Source organism: Lissotriton helveticus, chromosome 3_1 (genome assembly GCF_964261635.1).
Source record: "Lissotriton helveticus chromosome 3_1, aLisHel1.1, whole genome shotgun sequence".
Taxonomy (NCBI): domain Eukaryota; kingdom Metazoa; phylum Chordata; class Amphibia; order Caudata; family Salamandridae; genus Lissotriton; species Lissotriton helveticus.
Window position 1 is genome coordinate 1,079,587,528 of NC_136061.1, and position 22,859 is coordinate 1,079,610,386.

The window sequence follows — 22,859 nt, forward strand, 5'->3', positions numbered from 1 at the left end:
ATATATATATATATATATATATATATATATATATATATATTCACTGAAAAAACCATAGGTTATAGACCATATATAGTTAGGAATTAGCATTTACAAAACCTTGAAAATTCACTGAAAAAACCATAGGTTATACACCATATATAGTTAGGAATTAGCATTTAAAAAACCTTACTTTACTCACACAAAACCATTGAAATTCCATATATAGTTAGTTGTACTAACTATATATCGCGCACCCGCAATCCACTGCTGATGATGTCACATATTACATCATTCATGACATGGTCAGTGACATCACTGATGACATCACTGATGACATCTCAAATGACATCACTGATGACATCACTGATGACGTCATCCAGTGACTGTATAATTCTGTAAAGTTAAAATATGTCTTACATATTTAAGAATTAGTGGATGTATAAATGTCTGGATGAAGGATTTATTAGGTGCATGACTGACTGTATGAGTGAGTGGTTAAATGTGTCTCACTGAGTGCATGGGTTAGTGACTAAACTGTCTCAATTTGTGCATCATTATGTTTGTTGTTCTATAAACTGCTGCATGTGTTGATCATTAGCTATATGATTAACTATATGCGTTATTGATTGGTTGCCTACGTATTTGTATGGGAGACTGAGAGTGTGTATGGGTGGCTGGGAGGTGTATGACTCTGTGCATAGATGTGTGAGCAGTTGATTCACTAGATGTATGGGTTCAAAAGTGCATGTGGAAACAGCTGTATGGGCGGTTGACTGTGTGCATGAGTGTATGGGTGAGTGAATGGATATCTCAGTGCTACATGTCAAAGTAAGTACATATGTAAAACACAGTACATGTGAGAGTTGGCATATATAAATAACTGTGCATAAGAGCCAGTGAATGTGTGAGTGGCTGTATGGATCATTGTGAACTTGTATCAGGGATTGTATAAGAGAGTAAATATGTGTTAGTATATCTTTGAATAAGTAAGGTGTGTATAACTGTATAGTTCAGAAAATGGATGTGTGATTGATTCTTTGCATGACTGACTAGGTGTGTGTGTAACTCTATGGATGAGTGACAGTCTGTGAGTGTCTGTTTACACTTACTGTATCTAAGGTTATATTAGAGTCTGAAGAGCTTCATCGTATTATCACATGAATGATGTCATCAGTGATGTCATCAGTAATGTCAAATGAGATGTCATCAGTGATGTCATCAGTGATGTCATTTGAGATGTCATCAGTGATGTCATCAGTGATGTCATTTGAGATGTCATCAGTGATGTCATCAGTGATGTCATTTGAGATGTCATCAGTGATGTCATCAGTGATGTCATTTGAGATGTCATCAGTGATGTCATCAGTGATGTCACTGACCATGTCATGAATGATGTAATATGTGACATCATCAGCAGTGGATTGCGGGTGCGCGATATATAGTTAGTACAACTAACTATATATGGAATTTCAATGGTTTTGTGTGAGTAAAGTAAGGTTTTTTAAATGCTAATTCCTAACTATATATGGTGTATAACCTATGGTTTTTTCAGTGAATTTTCAAGGTTTTGTAAATGCTAATTCCTAACTATATATGGTCTATAACCTATGGTTTTTTCAGTGAATTTCATTGGTTTTTTAAAAGCTAATATCTACAGAAGTAAAATGTATTCTTCTTTAAATCCAAAAATATATTTTATATGTTTATTAATAATTTTTTTTTTATATTTTTTTTGTTTCGCTCCCGGTCCGCTAACCGGGAAGCTTCCCGTTAGCTCAATTCGATTCCGCGATCCGGTCCGCGAACCGGTAACAAATCAACATAGTGACAGTATTGCGTTGCCGCGTAATGCGTCTTATGACGTACTGCGTTAGCGCACCCGGAAGTGCCCCGGGGCGCGGACCGAGGCGCGAAACGCAACTCCCCGGAAGCGATCCGCGGCGCGAAAGCGCGACGTATCGCGTTGCCGCGAAATGCGTCTTGTGACGTATCGCGTTAGCGCACCCGGAAGTGTCCCGGGGCGCGGACCGAGGCGCGAAGCGCAGCGAACCGGAAGCTAACCGGGGAGCGTTCCGCAGCGCGTAACATGAAAGTTAGAGGTCATGTGACTTGTTAATAAAGCTTTTCATTGGTTCATTTCACTTTTAGTTTCATAATTATGGAAGGCTAGGTCAGGTGACCTAAAAATAACACTTTTCATTGGTTGAGAAGTATTGTTTTTTCCAAATGATGAAAACCACTCCTTCTTTCCTCACTCTGACTTTCATTATTGTGAGAGGAAGACCTATTTTGCTTCTTGGAAGACCTATTTTGATTGTATGAAAATGGCTTCACTGATTGCTTCAGCTGGTGCACCCCCACCACCACCTCCACCTCCTCATGGGAAGAGAGGACCACCTCCCCAGGTGGTTACCAACACTGAGGAGGAAGATGAAGAGATGGATGAGGAGGGAGAACAACCACAATTTCTTGAAGAGTTGCCCCGGGTTTCAAGAAAGAAACCCAGTTTCATCTGGCAGTTTTTTTCCATCCCTCGTGGCCAAAAAAAGGTCAATGCCAGGTACGCAACATGCCTCATATGCAAGGAACAATTGTCCAGAGGGACGGACAAAAAATACAGCTACGGTAATCATACCATGCATAGGCACATGACGAGGAAACATCCCTTAAATTACAGCCGGGCGGAATTAAGGGATATGATGGACAATCCTCGACCAACTCCTGTGACGAGACCAGCAACATCGGTTTCTTTATCACCAGAGGAGGCACGGGAAACTGTGCCAAATATCCAACCCAATTTTGGGAACATGATACACTTATGTATGCGCTGTCGTGCATTATTAGCTTGTGGCAACATGAGCATCAATGCACTGAACCTGGCGTATGAACACCATGATTGCCCTAACCGCCCCCAGTAATTTTTTTTTGCTCCTGTTGAGCCCTTTTCAACGCCTGTTTTTTGTTGTTTCCCCCCCCCAAAAAAACCAAAAAAAATATAAAATCGTTCAAAAAATACAAAAAAAACAAAAAATGTTCAAAAAATACAAAAAAAATATAAAACAACAAAAATATTAAAAAAAAGTTCTTTTCAGAACTACCTTCCCTTTCCCAAAAAATTGCTACAATGTTTAGCACTCTGGCAAGCTCTCTTTCTTTTGGTTCGCTCCCGGGTTAGCTTCCCGGTACGCGGACCGGGAGCTAACCCAAAAAAAAATGTTTAAAAAAAAAAAGAGTAAGTATAAGGAAAGTAAACAGAGAGTGATGTTTCAAGAAAGACAGCTATAGGGAGTAAAGAAGAGATACTGTTTAATAGATCTATTTACCAAAGAACAGACAGAAGAGGGTATAATTGTGAAAAACAAAATAGATAACGAAGTGAAAGAAAAACAAGCATTGGCATAGCCAATAGGTATCGACTTTGGGACCTTCTAAGTATTTAGTTATGCAGCATAATATCCTTGGTGCAGCAACATCAACTGTTGCATGGCTAAACACGTATAAGGTCCCAAAGGCGAGACCTATTGTCTATGCCAATGCTTGTTTCTTAAGTAGAATTGCAATACGTATGGCTCTTCCATGTAAAAAAATCTTATCTTGTGCTCTAAAGATTGCTAAAGTCTCGACAGAGAACAGGCTAGATTGTAAGTAGGGTAAATTGCGCTTGGTGATCTGTTTGAGGGAGCGTCTGCTTTGCCTGGTGTCTTTGGAGAGCAATTTTGATTGTTATACTGGACAATATAGCCCTAATGTAAATAACATAGGGGCATATTATCAACATAGGCAATAAAAGTTTTGCAGCTTTTATCGGCAGAAATGTGTCGCTAAAGCTGCTTTTGCGGCAGAAAACTGCCGCTAAAGCCGCTTTTGCACCAGTTTTCTGCCAATAAAAAGAGCAATAATTTTATTGGCTGCATTCATAATATGCCCCTTAGTGTGCTTCAACTACACAGAGAAAGCATTATGAACAAATAGTGATACAGTGATCAGTCAAAGACACTAAGAGTAATAGAGACGGAGTGAGTGAACAAGAGTGAGGAACTATGAGAAGAGAGGGACTGAGAAAAAGAGTGGAAGGAGTTGAGTAAGTAGGTAATAGAGAAAGGAATGAGGGAAGTAGCAAAGGCAGGAAACTGAGGATTAAAGAAATGAAGCAGTGGAACTAATAGTAGTTCAATGTGATAGAAATGTAACGAAAAGAGTACAAAATACTTACCTTATAATTGTCGTTAAATTCCTCACTTTTTATTTTTATACTTTCAATCTGTGAAAGAGAGAACAAACATTTGAAAAATATAAAAACATGTATTAAAAAATTACAAAAGACAAGGGCAAAGATTGAAGGACAAACAGTTTTTCAATAACTTTGACACTTACAGAAGCTACACAGTCCTAAAGATATACATTTTAAACTAACACTATCTTGATGCAGATGAAGTGAGGCCTATCTTAAAACATGGTGCATCTTTTGCATTGCTGTTGTCTCAGAAAAGTGTCGCAAGACACTAAAATTTAAAATAAATGCTTCAGGATGCCAATAAGATGTCTACTATCCAGAGTTTTGTTTCAGGTGAGGCCTACTCAGGGTTGTAGATGAAATTTCGAGTTGTTGAAGAGAATAGAGGACATAATACATGTGAAGGTCTACCAATGAAGTGAGTCATGTCCACTGCAATCTTCAACAAAGTCCAAACCTCCTATGTTTCCCTGGACAGACCTAAACTTGATCTGCACAATGTGATTCGTAATGATAGGAAACACACGTGATGTAATTGAAATACGTGCAATTTATTTTGCTCATTTCACAATCACATCACTTGTGTTTCCTTTGCTTATTTATCTCATTGTGCAGATGTAGTCTAGCATATCAAAGAATACGCAGAAGTGCAGCACTGCATGCAACAACTTTGACACTTACAGAAGCCTCACCTTCTCCATGCCTCCTACACAGTTCTACATATACATCATAAATGCAAACAGTACAGAATTAATTATACATGTTAAATGGTTTATTTTTGCTGTTCTCAGAATGTATCAAAATTCACTAAAAACAGTGACTTGAAGGTATTCATCATGTAACAGCGGGGAAAAAAAAACACAATCAAAATGATTGTGTTTAAAAAACCCATACAACATCAGAAATCAAAAATCAGAACTCCTTAAAGTTAACTTACTTTCCATGACGTCCAAGGATGTCCTATGAATAGCTTACACTCTTTTGTGCTGTTATTACTTTCAGCCCGCCACTTTCTGAAAGAAAATCTCCATCGTTTTTAAAAACATGTTACATACAATAAATGACTTCTTGCTCTCTACCACAAGATTCCACAAGGCCAAATCTTGTCAGAGCCATGTATAACTCTTGGATTTCTTGTTAGCCAATCCCATCATTTGGCATTCCCGCAACTTTCAGAATTAAAATGTTGAAGATCATTTTCACAATCCTGGAATAGTAATATCTTCCCCTTCTTGCTCAGTCATGTTCTACATTTCCTATGACACTGATACTGCTTAATATGAAGCAGACTTACACTACCTCTATGACTACAACAATTATTTAATTCTCTACATCACTTTTAATCACAAAGCAATGTAAAACAGTAGACAGCATTGCAGACTTACATTCCCTCTACTCCATGTTTTGATTGGCTGCTTCAATTAGCTTATAAAAAGAAACAGTTTTTCTGAACTCATTCAAAGTGCACATATATCTCCATGATGTCCAGTCCTATGATTAGAAGTTGTGTCTCTGAACTACACTTATCCTCAAGGCCAAATTGTGTAGGAGCCATTAGAACTTCTTGAAATTCCACAGAGCACATCCCGAGATTATTTCCCTAAAATTTTGGTTTTAAAAACACCAGGTAAGAGTTTTTAAGGTCATACGGCAATTTTTTTTTGAAAATTAAAACAGAATCATTGCAGAATGACCAGCCATTTCTAGACTTTAAATAAGCTGTGTAATGTCCTGATGATATTGAAGGGCCGTCATGATATATAATTGCTGTAGTTACAAAAGTCCTTCCTGATAATGACAACTGCGAAGCTACAAAATTTTTTATTAAAGTTGTCAATTTTGTTCCATCAGGCCTACATCGTTGGAACATTAAAATGACGTACTGGCCATATGTTCGTATAAATAATGTGGACATCATTTCAGATTTACATTGGCTACACTCCATGTTGTGATTAGCAGCTTTTACTAGCTTATTAAAGGAGACTGATTTACTGTCTGGCAAAGTTAAATATATAAATCTTTCTGAGTCTACACTAGTAGTACTTGATATCATACAGTTCTCGCAGTCATGCTGCCATTGATAAGAAAGCCCAAACAGCTGATCTACATCTACACCTTCAGCATGTAATACATCAAGCATATACATTAAAAACTCCTGACAATCTTGCTGAATATTTTGAGAGAATTGTGTTTGGCCTGAACATCTGTCTAACAGATTTCGAATTTCAGACACACTTTCTATGTTTCTTCTATCAGTGGTACATTTCTCTAACACAGAATTTAACAAACCGCAAAATCTTTGATCAGAATTGACCACAATCTCTTCTTTTACATTTTTTAGAGAAAACAAAACATTAATTACTACATTAGCATAGCAGTTGACACCAGAACTGTTTTCAAACTGAAAACCAACAACATCTTCAACAGAATCCTTTTTGTTTCTGCTTGTAATTTTAGGTTCATTCACTTTTTGTCTTTTTGCTATAACCTCCCCAGTATTGTTCTCATTTCTTCGTTTCCGGCCTACCAGACGTTTCTCAAACAAAGGAAACTGAGGCAAATGTGGCGCATACTCTCTTCTTAACCTATTGTATTCCTTAACACAATCTAGATCTGCACAAATGTTTGTGACATCACACTCAATCAAGTACAATCCCGATAAAGTTCTAACTCGTGACAATGCCACATATGCCATACCCTCCTTGAACACAGAACTGCCAATATTCACCAATGCACTGTCTACACTTAAACCTTGCGATTTATGGATTGTCACCGCATATGCCAAGCAAACTGGAAACTGCTTACGGCGAACATATAAGTCTTTTACAAGCAAAAATCTAGCAGAACAACGAGCAATTAGCTGTACTTCCTCAATGCCATCAAATTTAATTTTTAAAAATTCAATTCCATCTCTATTTCTGTATTTCACAAAATCAACAACATTACCCATTGATCCATTTACCAGACCTCTTTCAACATGTAAATTCCTTCTTAAAATTATACGGCAGTTCAAGCACACATTCAGGGTCTTTTCAAAACCTGCAGTTTTAGATATACTCTTCTCTAATGAATCCAATTTTGTTTTCAGATTCTCAGACAAAATAATTGTTGATCCCATATGCTCTACTCTATCAATAGCTTCCAGTTTCACAATCTCTTCCTTTTCTAAATGCAACATTTTGTTGTTAAATTTGGCACATTCTGCAAGAGTTGGCATCAAACATATTCCAGATTTCTTTTCAGTAATTTTCTGAAAAATATTCTCAGGCACAACATCTTGTTCTGGATATAAATTTGACAGTAATCGTGCATGTAAAGCTTCTTTCCCATGCTCGGTCACTTTTCCAATTCTAACATCTTGTAGAATAGTCTTGTAAACTTCATCCTTCGCCTGACGCATATTTTCATGCAGTTCAGCATAATTGAAGTTTAACCATATATTGACGTTGCCAATGCTGCCTAGGCACTTCCTGGTATCTTCATGCGTGAGCATTTTGAACACAGGTTGCCCTTTCACTGGTGTCAGCTGCAAAAGATCTCCGAAAACAATGATGTGTTTGCCACCAAATAACACATCATACTCTGTTTTGAGAACTTCTTGCATCCTCAAATGCACAAAGGCAAGCATGACATTGGAAACCATGCTTACTTCGTCAATGATAAGAAGTTTCATTTTCCTCAAGATTCTTGAAACTTCAAAACAAGCATCTCCAGATAGCTTGTGATATTCTAATTTGTTGTCATGCTCCACTGGCAGCATCAGTAAACGATGTAAAGTAATCCCTTTAATATTATGTGCTGCCAGTCCAGTTGGAGCAGTGACAACACAAGACAGCGATGACTCTGTCTTTTCCTGCAAATAGCATGAAATTGCTTTAATGAGGAAACTTTTTCCAGTTCCCGCTTCTCCACTCACGTACAGTCGGACAGGCTTCAACGACGTACATGAGCACTCTTTCTTATCATGACTTAATCCATGATCAATTTGCATGGTAACTTCGTCATATATTTTCCTCTGCTCAACGTTGAGTTGCCTTTCCAACTCTTCTAAGTTAACCGCATCCTCTTGAGCATGTGCCATGGCTCTTTCCACTTCATTCATAGCAGTGGCAGCTTCATTTTCGATAAGAGGTCCTCCTAGTGGATCCTGACTCAATGAAGCAGAACTCTGACTGTCCTGAGAACTGTCTCTGGCAATCTCGGCTGCAATTGTTGCTTCCTGCTCAATTTCCGCATTCAACATTTCTACATATTTGGGAAAAGCAGGACATTCTATGGTCTCCTTGGCGGCATTGAAAGAGTCTTCGTAACAGAGGAAATCTCCAAGCAGTTCCTCTTCTGCACGCCAAGGCTTGAAAAGTTGCAAAAGTGCTAAATAGAAAAACTCCTTTTTTTCAGGAGATTCGCCACTCAATTTTCGATGGTTTATCAAGTGGCATTTTCTTTGCTTGACCAGACATCCCTCACTTCCTATTACAGCATACACTCCTTTCTCAGTATCTTCTTTGATGTTCCTCTTGAATATGTAATTTTGCAGAACCTCATACAGACAAACATTCTCGAGGTGACTGCTTCGATTTGGATAATATGTATCCAACATGTTTGTCTTCAAAATGTCGGTACTGTTTGGCTCCTTTTCCGCCAAATACTCAATTTCCCGCACAGGTTTGAGAACTCTATTACGCGTTGCAGCAAGACCAAGACTCGCCCAAACGATACTCCTGGACTTGGCATAGAGACTTGCTGAAGACAACCGGTCAGAACATTCGTACGCTCTGATTTCTCGATGCGACAACATCTTCAGACTGAAACTGTACAACTTCTTGCTGAGGCTCTTTTCATGGGAAATGTCCTCCCACATATCCTTCAATTCTGTCTTCTCTTTTTTGGTGATGTAAGACGTCACATACCGAGCCACAGCCATACAGTTATCAGCCACAAACTGTATATCCATGTTAGCATTCCACATGGACAAAATCACCGGGTTGTAGTCGTTGATGTACTTGGACTCTTCGTTCCTCTTCAAATTGTATGTGTTTTTAGGTGATTTCTTCATCACATTGTGTCGCAGCGAAGACATCAAACTGTTTACTCTTCCTTTAGAAATCACCGGTCGTGGAAAGCCGAAACGACATTTGGTGTAGAACTTGTCTTTGTTTCGGAATTTACGTCGGCAGTACTTTCCACATCGATGGCTTTGGAAACGCAGAACTTTTTCTCTTAGGCTTTTCTTCTCCTTTGCGTTTGGAACAGCACACGTAGAATACTGTTGGATGAAACTCATCACTGAGTCTTCTGGATCCGTTCCAAATTTAGGTGCATCCTTGATCCACAGCAACATATGTATATGAGGAGCACCTCTTGCTTGGTACTCCTTTCTCCAGAAGAAATCCAACACCTCTCCAAGAGGTGGATTCTTCTTATTCATGATGAAAGACATCATAGCTTCAAATCTATGATTGAAGTACCTACATACATTGACTGGATCCAAAGAGCACAGTTCTCCGGGTGTCTTGAATTCGATGTTATCTACGTTAGCATTTGCCTCTCGTAGAAATTCAAGTAAGTCTTCCCAGCCATACTCGGCACAGCTCAGAGTGAGGAACCATGTGGGAGTACCTAAGTTCCTCAGCATACATTTTAAATCACCATGACGACGGTACCAGTACTCATTAGTACCACGCTGACACGCCATGAGATTAATCAGGTGAGAATCCAAAATACTATCTTGGACATTGACTTTATCCATAAAGTCACTTGCCGAGATGTTTTGCATGTGTATACCACTTTTCAAGATGTGGTTCACTGCATATGACAGTCCAGACAGATCGCTTTCAAACAGGAGATGAAACAAATAGGGAATGCATTGTCGAAACCTAGCATCTCCTGCATACAATCGCAAAGTCCGGTATTCAGAAGCAGGAATTTGATGAGGTCGCTCATCATATCTTCCTCCCTGACCTGTTGGAAAAAGCTGTGGGAAACACCGAGCTTCCAAACTTTCCTCCCAAACACTAATGGGACTCCCTTTGGCTTGTTTCATTTGAAACAACTCAATAGCATTCCCCATGACTTCCTTGGAATGCAAAGGATGAACACTATAATGTTCATATATTTCTTCACTAGTAGAGGTTTCTACTTTCTCAATTTGACCAGCACACAAATCGCTATCCTCTTCCTCACTTACTTCCTCTTCTGCAACATATACATTCTTATAGTATTTATTATTTTTTTTCAAATACAATGTTGCCTTTTTAACTTTCCTAACATCTACTAAATCTTGCCATATTTTCTTATTCTTTGTCGGAACCCCATTAACTAAGATAACCAGAGGTTCCTCTTCCACTTTTTCTACTCCAATTGTGTTAATGTTTTTCTTGAAATCTAGAGGCAAATAAACAACTCTTCCCTTTAATCCTCTCTGTAAATCTGATGGAGGCAATTTCCCTGTCTTTGGCTCCATTCTTACAATAGCCTGAAAGGGATGGATACTTTGAATCAAAATAGATTCATAAGTATTTAAGTCCTTCAATTCAGAAGGAATCTCAACCAATTCCAGATTATTATGAACTGCTCTAGCAGGCATCTGGTTTTGTTTTAATTTGTTACAACAATAAGTACACACACGTTGATCCAATCCCAAATCAAAACAATTTTCTACCATCAAGTATGTTGCAAAATCCTTCCATTCACTATTATTTTCCCTTTCACTTTTTGCATATAAATCCACTAACTTAGTCTGATTCTTATAATAAGTGCGTCGACAACACACACAAGTGAAATTAGGCCTCTCACTTGATTTCACCTCAAACGTCGCAATTTCCCTCTGGAAATTATCTGTACTGGAAACCTGTACACTATCTTCCACATTACCCTCTACTTCTTGCTCAATTTCAACATTCTCCTCTTTACTTCCAAAGTAACAAAACTCAATTTCTTCACACATATTCTTCACATCTATTTCAGAACCATGCAAAAGAGCAGCGCATAATTGTTTCAGCATAATTGCTGGACTCTTAGCATAATACAACATTCTAACTAATTTCCTCACTTTGTTATGATGCACTGCTAGCATCCTGAAATGATGAAAAACACTCTGGCATACTCTCCTGGAAAGACAAGCCAGTGAATGACCATGCAAACCTGTCACTTCTCTTACTCTGCAAGGATCTAATTCTTGCAACAACATCATTTTCTGCTTCAAACTTTTTTTGTTAAATGACCGTACAAAATCACAAAGCAAATTGATGGAATCCTGTCGCACACTGCAAATACTACTACACTTCCAGGTGTACACAGGACCCTTAGCACGTCTTCCTAAAACCTCATTACCTAACACCTCTTCTGCCTCTGTTGTCACAAGTTTTTCTTTTTCAACTGGACAACCATCTTTCACTTCATAAGCACGACCACTGGTGTCAACTGCATGCACCAAATCATTATCCTGGAAATAACTCTCCTCATTAAAAAATGCCTCAGAGCTTGAACTATGCATCCATTCTCCAGAAAAAACTTCACAAAAATTACTACGATTAACTATTCTCTTCCATCTACTATTTCTTTTGAAATCAAAAATTGCCTTGTTTAGCTTCCTAATTCTATTGATTGTCAAAATAAATAACTTACGTTTAATTTCAAATGCCTGATCAATAACTTTCTCAACTATTTTTTTTCTCTTATAAAAAACTAGTTTCTGTTGACCTTTCTTAATATTTTTTAACAAATTGCCAATTATCCTGTTGCGGAACATTCGTTTACGAATCTCCCTAAACTGTTGTTTCCTTCTACTATCATGCACAGATTTATCTCTTGCTCTAGCAGTAACATTTTCATTGTCCTTTTCTTTCCATTTGATTTCCTTCTCGTGTTATGGACTGAAACATTTTCTGTAGTAATATTTTTTTTATTACAAATATTTCTTATGAAATATTTAGAGCTCTTACCCGGTGCTTTCTTCGTGGCTTGAGAAATCTTTTTGTTAGAGGACTGCTGGGTTTTTGTTTTCACCTGCTGTCTTTGACGTTTTGCAGCCTTAATCTGTCTTTGTATTGTAGGCATGGTAAAATCTTGAAATGATCTGCAGTTGAATCTGAGGAAAAATATAATAAAAAATGTTAATAAACATTATTACCAAACAGTAAATCAGTAACAGTGATCAAAAACTTAACACACTACTTGACATTTTAATTTGAAGATTTTTTAGTCATTGGCAATCTTACAATACAAAAATACCAGAAAAGAATCTATGCTATTTTATATGTGAATCTGATCTAATTTTATGAACATATTTTAATATTTTATTGAAGACACTACACATAACCTGTTTTTGAAGGTGTCTTTATTTTTAAATTAAACGGTTTACCTTTTTACTTTTTATTAATTATAAATTTTAAAAATAAATGTTTATATTTCCAAAGGCTCAAGCAGGTCAGCTTCCCATCCTATATCATATAGTTCGGACAAATCTGCATCCTCATCACGCTCTTCTTCATCCTCAGGATTTAAATCATCCAAAGGATCAACATCCACTGATGTTTCAATTACAAGTTCAATGATGAGGTCAAAATCAACTGATTGCAGATTGTCGCTCATGTTGAGGTTGTCTTTATCTTTAAAGAAAGATAACAACAATGAGATGTTGCAGAGTAAGAGACAAATCTCAGAGATTATATTAGTAAAATTGTTTAACAAGATTAACATTTAGCAGCTATTATTTAGCCATGTCCAGCAATGCTGAGCAGGTGAAGCCTATGTCTAATTATTCACTGAACAGGACTCATCTCTTCTTAACCTTGGATAAGCCTCACCGACTCTGTGTCCCCTGCACATACTTAAATGTAAAGGGGCAGATTTATATTAAATGGCACATCCCCAGGCATGCACCAGTTAACGTGCACCACTGCTCTGCCACCCATGGTGTGCCGCATTTACAATCAGATAGGAGAAAGCTGCGTCAAAACCCTGCGCCTGCTTGAAGCTGGCATAGGTCTTGACGCAGCATTGTGGAGATGCGGCACCCCTGAGCCTTGCTGGAGCTGCATCGCACTTGCAATACAACTCCAGCAATGCGCCACCTTTACGGCACATATGCGTCACGCATCTGTGCCATTTTTGCCCCATGCTGCGCCGCATTGTAAATGCAGCACACCATGGGTGGCGGAACAGCGGCGCAGGATGACTGTCACATCCCTGGTGATGCGCCAGTCATCATAAATGTATCCCTAAGCTTCTTATCTTGTTAGAGATGAACTGCCATATGTATCATCAAAATATTTTACATTTCCTAAATAGCGAATTTTAAGGAATAAATAGCGATTCTTTACCATTCCTAATTTGCGATGAGCAAATTGCTAATTGCAAGTTACCCATTCATTTCCATGGGCTAGGAGGCTCATAGGAATGAAGGTTTAATTTGCGATTACCATTTTGCTCATCACAAATTAGGAATTTTTCCAAGGGTGAAGGGGTGTCTCAAGAACACCCTGCTGCACCCCTGAAAAAGAAAATTGGGGGCATATGGCACACATACATGCCCTAAGGGCATGTGTTGGCGTCATATAGCACCTTTTGTTTTTTTGAAAAAAAGCTTTTTGAAAAGAATTCACAAATTACCACCAATTTACCACAATAGTTTCCAAATCCTTAATGTCATTTTTTACATATTTTTTGTTTGATACATTGCATTTAAGGAATCACAAAATTTGCAAATCCTTCAGTGCAATTGCAAAATAAGGAATAGCAAATTTTGCTACTCCTTATTTTGCATCAAACTTGTTTGATACATACCATTTGTCTAATTAACATTAACAAAGGCTGAAATTCGTAGAATTTTGATCTTTGCAAATGCTAATTACCTTCATACATATGGCCCCAAGTGAGGCCTGTCTTGCGGCATGGTGCATCTTTTGCATCACTGCTGCTTGGGTTTTATGTGGTACGTTTTTTTTACACCATGACATATCTGCCTAAATGCATCAATTTGTAATGTTGTCGCCTCATAGCAAATCTTTTGCACCACCGCTGCATCATAAAAGTGACGCACAGTGGCACAAAAGAGGCATACACCTATCATAAATCTGTCCCTACCATTTTAAATGATTAATCCAGGATGACAATAAAGTGTGTCCTATCCAGAGGTTTGTTTAAGGTGAGGCCTACTCAGGATTGCAGATTAAAGTTACGCTTGATGAAGAATACAGAGGAGATAATACATGTAAAGGCCTACCAATGAAGTAAGTAATGTGCACTTTATTGCGCTAGTCATCATAAATGTATCCCTAAGCTTCTTATCTTGTTACAGATGAACCACCATATGTACCATCAAACTATTTTGCATTTCCTAAATAGCAAATTTTAAGGAATAAATAGCAATTCTTTACTATTCCTAATTTGCAATGAGCAAATTGCTAATTGCAAATTAACCATTCATTTCCATGGGCTAGGAGGCTCATAGGAATGAAGGTTGCAATTTGTGATTAGCAATTAGCTCATCACAAAATAGGATTTTTTTCAAGCGTGCAGGGGTATCTCAAGAACACCCTGCTGCACCCCTGAAAAAGAAATTTGGGGTCATATGGCGCACATAAATTTTAACAACATTCCTTTACCTCAACAACGATTTTCAAATCATAACTTCAAAACACTACACATGGGAAAATTACTTAAATTGTCCTTAAGACACATAAAAGCGTTTTTTGATTGGCTTTCCTGCATGGTAGGGTCACTTTTAACATGGCTATGTAACACAAACATTCTAAATCTAAATTTTCCATGCACATGTGGGAGCATATTTACAAGCAATTTGCGCCACAGAGAAAGGTCTTACACTAAAATGAGAAAAATAACATCAGGGACAGTCAATTGCCTTATAAAGAAGCATACACCATTATGTCCTTGTCATGATTTTAAAAACAATTCCTTTTCCCCAAAAACGATTTTCAAATCATAATTTCTAAAAACTGCACATGGGAAAATGACTTAAAATGTCCTTAAGACACATAAATGCGTTTTTTGATTGGCTTCCCTGCATGGTAGGGTCACTTTTAACATGGCTATGTAACACAAACATTCAAACTCTAAATTTTCCATGCACATGTGGGAGCATATTTACAATCAATTTGCGCCACAGAGAAAGGTCTTACACTAAAATGAGAAAAATAACATCAAGGACAGTCAATAGCCTTATAAAGAAGTATACACCATTATCTCCTTGTCATGATTTTAAAAACAATTCCTTTTCCCCAAAAACGATTTTCAAATCATAATTTCTAAACACTGCACATGGGAAAATGACTTAAAATGTCAATAAAACACATGAAAGCATTTTTTGATTGCCTTTCCAGCATGGTTGGGTCACTTTTAACATGGCTATGTAACACAAACATTCAAAATCAAAATTTTCCATACACATGTGAGAGCATATTTACAAGCAATTTGCGCCACATAAATCATAATTTTCTCCTTAAAACACACTATTCTCTATCTAAAGTAAAGAAATATTTTCTCACCTTAGCAAATACTTTGAGTTTGAAAACAGTCTCAGAAACACACCAATTTGTCTGCAGCAGAGCAAAAGGTATGCACTCCAGAGTCTGCAGCTATGAAAAGCACAGAAATGCTGTAATTCTTCACACATATCTCTCATGTCACCCAATCAAAAGTCTTCCCTCACTTTTTTCAAATGAAAACCCATCCCCCCTCTGCCCTTTCTGCTTTATCTGCATGGCAACCACCTCCTGGAAGAACTCTGTTGTTTGCAAGTTCACACAACAATGTTGCAATTGAACTCTGAACTCTCAGTGCACCTGCATATCCAGTGCATTCTTTCATTTAATGACTTTTTATTGACCACTCAAAATACATCTTTCAAAGAACACATCCGTGCACCCTAACTTTTTGTTTTCAGCAATCAAAATCCACCAATCACTGTTACTGCTTCATGAACACAGAAACTCCACAGTTTTTTTCATTTCAAACTCTCATTTTTTCAACTGCCATTTCATTGCCACACTTCATCTGACTGCAGGAGAACCTTCTCTCACCATGTTTTCTGTCTGGATTGTTGGTCATAGTTATATTCACTGGGCTCAAAGGTACGTTGAAAGCAGGAATTTACCTAACCTCAATTTACAAGATGTGGAAATTAAGTGGTTTGGCCACAGAGGATTAAAATGTCACCAATTGATACCATTGGTGAAAACCTTTATGCATTTGCCCAAACCTGACCTGTTAATTGTGCACTGTGGAGGTAATGACTTGGGCACTTTGACTGGGGTAGGTCTGGAAATGCCTTTAAAGGACACCTTTGAGCAATTGATGGCACTTTTTCCTCAGACTGCCTTGGTATATTCAAATATATGCCAAAGACAGAAATGGAGGTGGTCAAACCAATTTTGTCCACAAATTGAGAAATCGAGGAAGCATGTAAACAAATCTGTTTCAGCTTACATGAGAGACCATGGAATGGGCTCCCTGTACAACAATAACTTGCGTTACTACATGCAAGATATCTACAGAGGAGATGGAGTTCACTTCTCAGATGAGGGCAACAGAATTTTCACTCTGAATTTAAGAATGTGCATTGGTACCTACTTATAAGTACCTAAATGTACCATAAACCCAAAAGCTCTTCTCAGAGCTACCCTACATCTGATCACTCACAATTATTATTTAACTCTAAGATTTTTCACTAATTTTCAACAAAATACGCTACCGGGGCCGCTACCCGGTATGCGAACCGGGAGCTAACCTCGCGAAATTTTTTTTGAAAATGTTTTTTTTTCGCACATATAAGCCTCCTCAGCCACCCTCAGAAAACCTAGGGGGTCAAGATAACTCTACCGTGCCCCCTTCTACCCATTCTGAACATTATTTGCCCTCCATCTTGTATCTTAATTCGACCGAAACACAAAATGGTGGACTCCTGGAACGCTTAAGGTCCGCGAACCGGGGCGCTCAACGGTTCGCGTACCGGGTCGCTCCCTGGGAAGCGCACCATCAAAAAAGGTGGGAAAGTAGTTCACACAAAAGCCACTTGAGACAATTTCACCAAATATAGATTAGCTCATACTACATACCAATCCCTAACATTTTCACAAATTTGATTGGAATTCCATTTAGCCATATAGCCTGTAGACCTCTCTAAATACCGTGAGGTAAATTACTTCACAAAACACATCTGAAGTGTTGGAATTGACAACCAATTAAAATGTTACTTTCATTTTCTACTTTTTTTACCTGACATTTGATTGGTTATGTACCCGAATATATATAAAGGAAGAGAAGGAAACACAGCCATTTTGACTACTACTTCCTGGTGTACATTTCAATAGGATTTTCATTAATAACTTCAACTTCTTTTTAAAGGTAAGTTGTTATTTTTAAAACTGAAGTATATTGTGCACTTTAAGTTAATATGGCAAACTTTTTCTGTTAGTTATATACTATCCCTCTGTAGTACTTATAAATTTAGATACAATTTTTTATATTCCTACTTCCACTCTGATACTATACACTGCCCAAAGATAAATTCACTGTTAAAAACTGCCTATCTAAAATTAATCCCAACAGTGCCCTACCTCTACTAATATATATTTTTTTTATGCAAATTTCAGGGAAAATGGAAAGCGAACAAAAAATTTCATTTGAAATTGTCCTTCCAGAGTCCAACACAGAAATCATTGATCCAAATGAGATTGAATTTATGGATGAAACTTGGGACCAAGAACTACTGCAATGTGTACAAGCAGTAGATAACCTCCTTGCAAATGAGGACATTTTACAACCTCAGAGACTACAATGTATATTCCATGATAATTTTGAAATTTCTGACAATGAAATGTTAGAAAGTTTAATAAATTATGAAACACAATAAAAAATGCTTAAAAAATAAAAAAAAATAAAAAATAATCAACAAAACCAACAATCAATTAACATACAGCATTTGAAAAGTCTATCATTCATTTTTCATTGCAGTACGCTGCCCAGAACGCTTCCCGGTTCGCGTACCGGGCGCTACCCACGCGGGGCCCTTTTAAAGCCTCCACATTAAACCTAAGGGGTCAGGGAGGATCTACTATGCCCCCTTATGGTTATTTCCCCCTTCGTTTTGGCCTCCTCTTGTCTCTCAATCCTACCGAGAGACAAGATGGCGGCCGCTCCGGACTGTTTGGAATGTTTACAGACGCCGGATAACCAATCAGCTTCGCTACGCGAAGTTTTGGTACGCGCCCCGGTCCGCGAACCGGGAGCTGCCCAGTCCGCTGTTACAGATATATATCTTTTTTTAAATGTTAATTTCTCAAAATCCACTGGAGCACATATATTGAGACCTACAAAAGGCACATCGGGCTACCAGTCTCTACAATTTTGCCAAGTTTCGTGCAAATCCATTCAGCCGTTCGGGCTAAAAGTGCGACAGACCGCCCTATGGAAAACTCAATGTTAAAAACACGTTTTGGGACCCCCCTTTTTTCTCGGCCCCCCCTGGACGACCCCCCCCCAAATTTCCAGGGGCTGCTCAGAAACAAAATGTTCCATTTTCCAGAAAATTTCAGCCAATTCCGTCCACAAACGCCAAAGTTATTAGACATAGAATTTTCAAAAAACCCATAGGGAAAAAATCCTAACTATATATACCTACTGGCGACCGCCAGTAGGTAATATATATATATATATATATATATATATATATATATATATATATATATGTAGATGCCAGCGAGATCCAGCTCATTCATCTCATTCTGTAGTCCTGATGTAGCTAGTATCATCCACCTCGCCCTGATATCTAAAGCTTCGTCTTTTCCTATGAGTTAGGTCAACCATGTAGTCACTACTTCTACCATTTCCACCACCATCCCTGATTGGCTTCAGGGCATGGGCCTAGTGAAGTAGTTTGTGCACCCGGGGTCTTTCAAAACAGGCATTGAATTAAATGTGATTGTAGCATTTACCATGGTAAGGGTCTAGGTTCTTACCTTTATGGTGCTAAAATTTGGGGATACAGCAAAGTGTCCCTATTATTAATACCTGAGAACAATGTTTTAAAGATCATTGTTCCATTTTCCATAAAGCTCGCCTCTTATCTCCATTTACCGTGATGTGACTCTACACAGAATATCCCATTACGCAAACCTTAGACTGATGCTATATTGGTTTACGCATCTGGTCAGTACCAGAACTTGACTTTTATAGACAGACACTGGAAGAATTGGTAGCATTGGACATGGTGTGTGTCAATCCCTGGTTAGCATTTGTTTTTAGGTCTCAACTATCTTCTGATAGTCCTGGTCATTCAAGGTTGAGTCAAAGAGTAGATACTGTGTCTATTTTCTGGATGGTTGGTTCGCTGAAGCTAAGAGAGGGGATCGACTGGCAACTTTTTGTCTTTCTTTTGTTTTTTTCTTTTTTTTTTTATATATTTTTTTATTGACAGGATTCAAGAAATACAGTGGTAATACATTCATACATTATCCATAACTCTGGTAAAAATAAAGTAGAGTTAAAGGAATAGAGGAAAGAAAAATTACAAAAATGATAAATGAAGATTATAAAGACAATTCAAAAATTAGCATAAGCTAAAACTTTAAGCAAAGACAAATAATTTCATACACAGTATGGCTTTAGCAAGTTATCTCCACTACTGGTACTTCAAAAAAGTGTTTCCAGATCCTTTCTTTTCTAGCAAGGGTTTTCGGGCCACGATATTTAGCTAGTGATAGTTCTAAAGTTCTAATTTCGCTAACCAAAGCCAGCCATTCCGCTACATTTGGGGGATCCTTAGAAATCCAGGCCCTTGCTATAGTTAATCTTGCACAAGAAAGCAAAATCGTAGTAAGGTCCCTATTCGGAGAGTTGGGCTCTTGCATATCAAGTAAAACCAGATGCACTGTAATTTCAGGTATCGTTACCGCATTATTTTTTAAATAGTCCGTTATACCATTCCAAAAGGTAGAGAGTGCGGGACAAGAGAATAGCATATGGTCGATTCCAGCAGCTTGCATATTGCATTTAGGGCATTTGGTTTTGTCAGAGAGCAAGTTCCCTTGCGACCATAGGGATATTCTTTGTGGTGTGTAGTACAACTCAGTAATTGTCCTATACAATTGCATTCTAAGATTAGAAGAGTGTACTATATCACTTAGGTGAGTTAAAGCATTTCCAATCAGTGTTGAATTTACATCCAGATTTAATCTACGGGACCATCTAGCTGCAATTATAGTAGTATTTTCCCCTTTGTCTTTACTCAACAATTGGTATCCCAATTTTATTAGCGACTTGGTTTTAACCGAATAAATACATTCACAAATATCTGATTGTATAACTTCCGTTATTTTCATTTTGTTAAGGAAGAAGTCTCTTAGTTGTCTATATTTGAAGTGCATATCATTAGTAACACCATTTGTGATTTTCAAGTATTCAAAATCGATCAAACCATTACTTCCATAGAGATCTCCTAACGTGTTAATTCCGTGTCTTATCCAGCGATTCCCCGTCCCATCCGAGAAAGCAGCCGGAAGACCAGGATTGCTCCATAATCGAAGCTCGGCATTGTAAAACGACCTTTTACTAGTATGCAAGATTGTGTCCCAAATTTTAATCGCATGTTTGGCAGTCTTAAATTTGACCCGCTTGTAGTAATTTGGATCATGAGCGCGCAGTAGAAATTGATTAGAATCAGCACCTAGCATAAATTGGTGAAAAAATAAAGATGTCTCATTTTTTAGTAAACTCCTAACTCGAAAAAAAAAGGAAGCTAAAAAATACAGATTGAAATCTGGAAAAGCAAGTCCCCCTTTAGAAGTGGGTAGTGCCAGAAATTTGATGGCCCTTCGTGCTTTTTTGTAGCCCCATATAAAGTTACTGCATATACTATCAAGCCTTTTAAAAAAAGTTTTATTAGGTTGTAGCGGTATAGCTCTAAACAAATAGAGTAATTTAGGTAGTATTTTCATCTTTATCAGATTGAGTCGAGCAAGTAAGCTGAGAGGGATTTTATGCCATTTCTTGAGACTTTTAGTAGTTTCAATTAAAAATGTATCATAGTTTAATTCCAGAATCTTCCCCACTTTTGCAGTTAGTTTAATTCCTAAGTAGACCGCTTCTTTACAGGTATTATAAATATGCACATCGGGAGTATAATTAACTATAATTTGAGTTTTACTCACATTCAATTTGTACCCGGAGATTCTACCATAATTTTGTGCTTCATTAATAATTTCTGGCATAGCGTTATTAATGTCTGTTGTATAGATTGCTATGTCATCGGCAAAGGCAGTTATTTTTAGAGTTATGCCCCCATGGTTCACTGGAGAAATGTTGGCTTGATCATTAAGTGCATTTAAAAAGGGTTCTAAAGAAAGAGCAAAAAGTAGTGGGGAAAGGGGACATCCTTGTCTCGTGCCTCTTGCGATCTTAAAGTTAGCTGAATCTTTGCCTCCGTAGCTTATCATTGCCTGTGGTTCGTCGTAAAGTGACTTAACCCAATCTAGATAGCACCCAGATATTCCCATTTTGTTTAATACAGCCCACAGATATTCCCACCCCACTCGGTCAAATGCTTTTTCTGCATCTAACATAATCATACCGAGTGGGGTGTGGGTAGTTCCTGCTACATCAAAAGCTGTTATTGAAGTATTGACGTGCATAGTGGTGTCTCTGCCCATTACAAAACCATGTTGTTGAAGGTTAACAATCTTAGGCATTAAAGGGGCTAAACGGTTGGCAAGGATTTTAGCAAAAATGTTAACGTCAGAATTAAGTAAAGAAATTGGCCGATATGATCCACATTCTTTTTCAGGTTTCCCCTTTTTCAAAAAAAAAATAATTTTGGCGATTTTCCATGAAAGTGGAGCTTGCTTGGAAACAATAATTGAATTGATCACTTTCTCTAGTAGAGGCAACAGCTCTTGGGCACATAGTTTGTAAATTTCCACGGGTAAGCTATCTTCCCCTACCGCCTTCCCCGAGGGCAGATTGTCAATTGCGAGTTTTATTTCCTCTAGTGTTATCTTTGAGTTTAAATGTTGCAGTACATCAAAATTTATCGCCCGAGGAGGGGTTAGATATCTATCAAGATACTGTAAAATATCCGCTCTAGTCGGAATCGCCTCGGGTGTATATAGTTGCTGGTAAAACTTAACAAATTGTTTCAGTATTTGGTCTTCTTGCACATAGGTAATTGAATCTGATCCTATTATTTCCTTAATTATAGTTTTGGCTTTCCTATCTGCAGTTTTAAAAGCTAATATCTTCCCAATGCGGTCGCCGCCTTCGTACTGGTCTAATTTGTACTTTTGCAATTTGGATATAAATCTTTCCCTCAATCTTTTTTTTAGTCCAGCTTGTAGTTATGCCAAAATGAGCCTAATCCCCTCAATGTTATCTTTAGAGTGCCGTGTTGCGTCAGCGAGTAGTGTTTCCATATCTAGTATCTTAGATGTTAATTTTTTATTATTTTTACGACTCTCCGCATTTAGCCTAAATACATATTGTTGAACAAACCCCCTAATACAACATTTGCATGTATCCCATACAGTATTTATATTGGCCGAGTTAATGTTTAATGAGATAAAATCCTGTATATATTGTTTGATTGATGAAGTAAAACTAGTATCAACAAGTAAGTGTCTTGGGAAGGTAA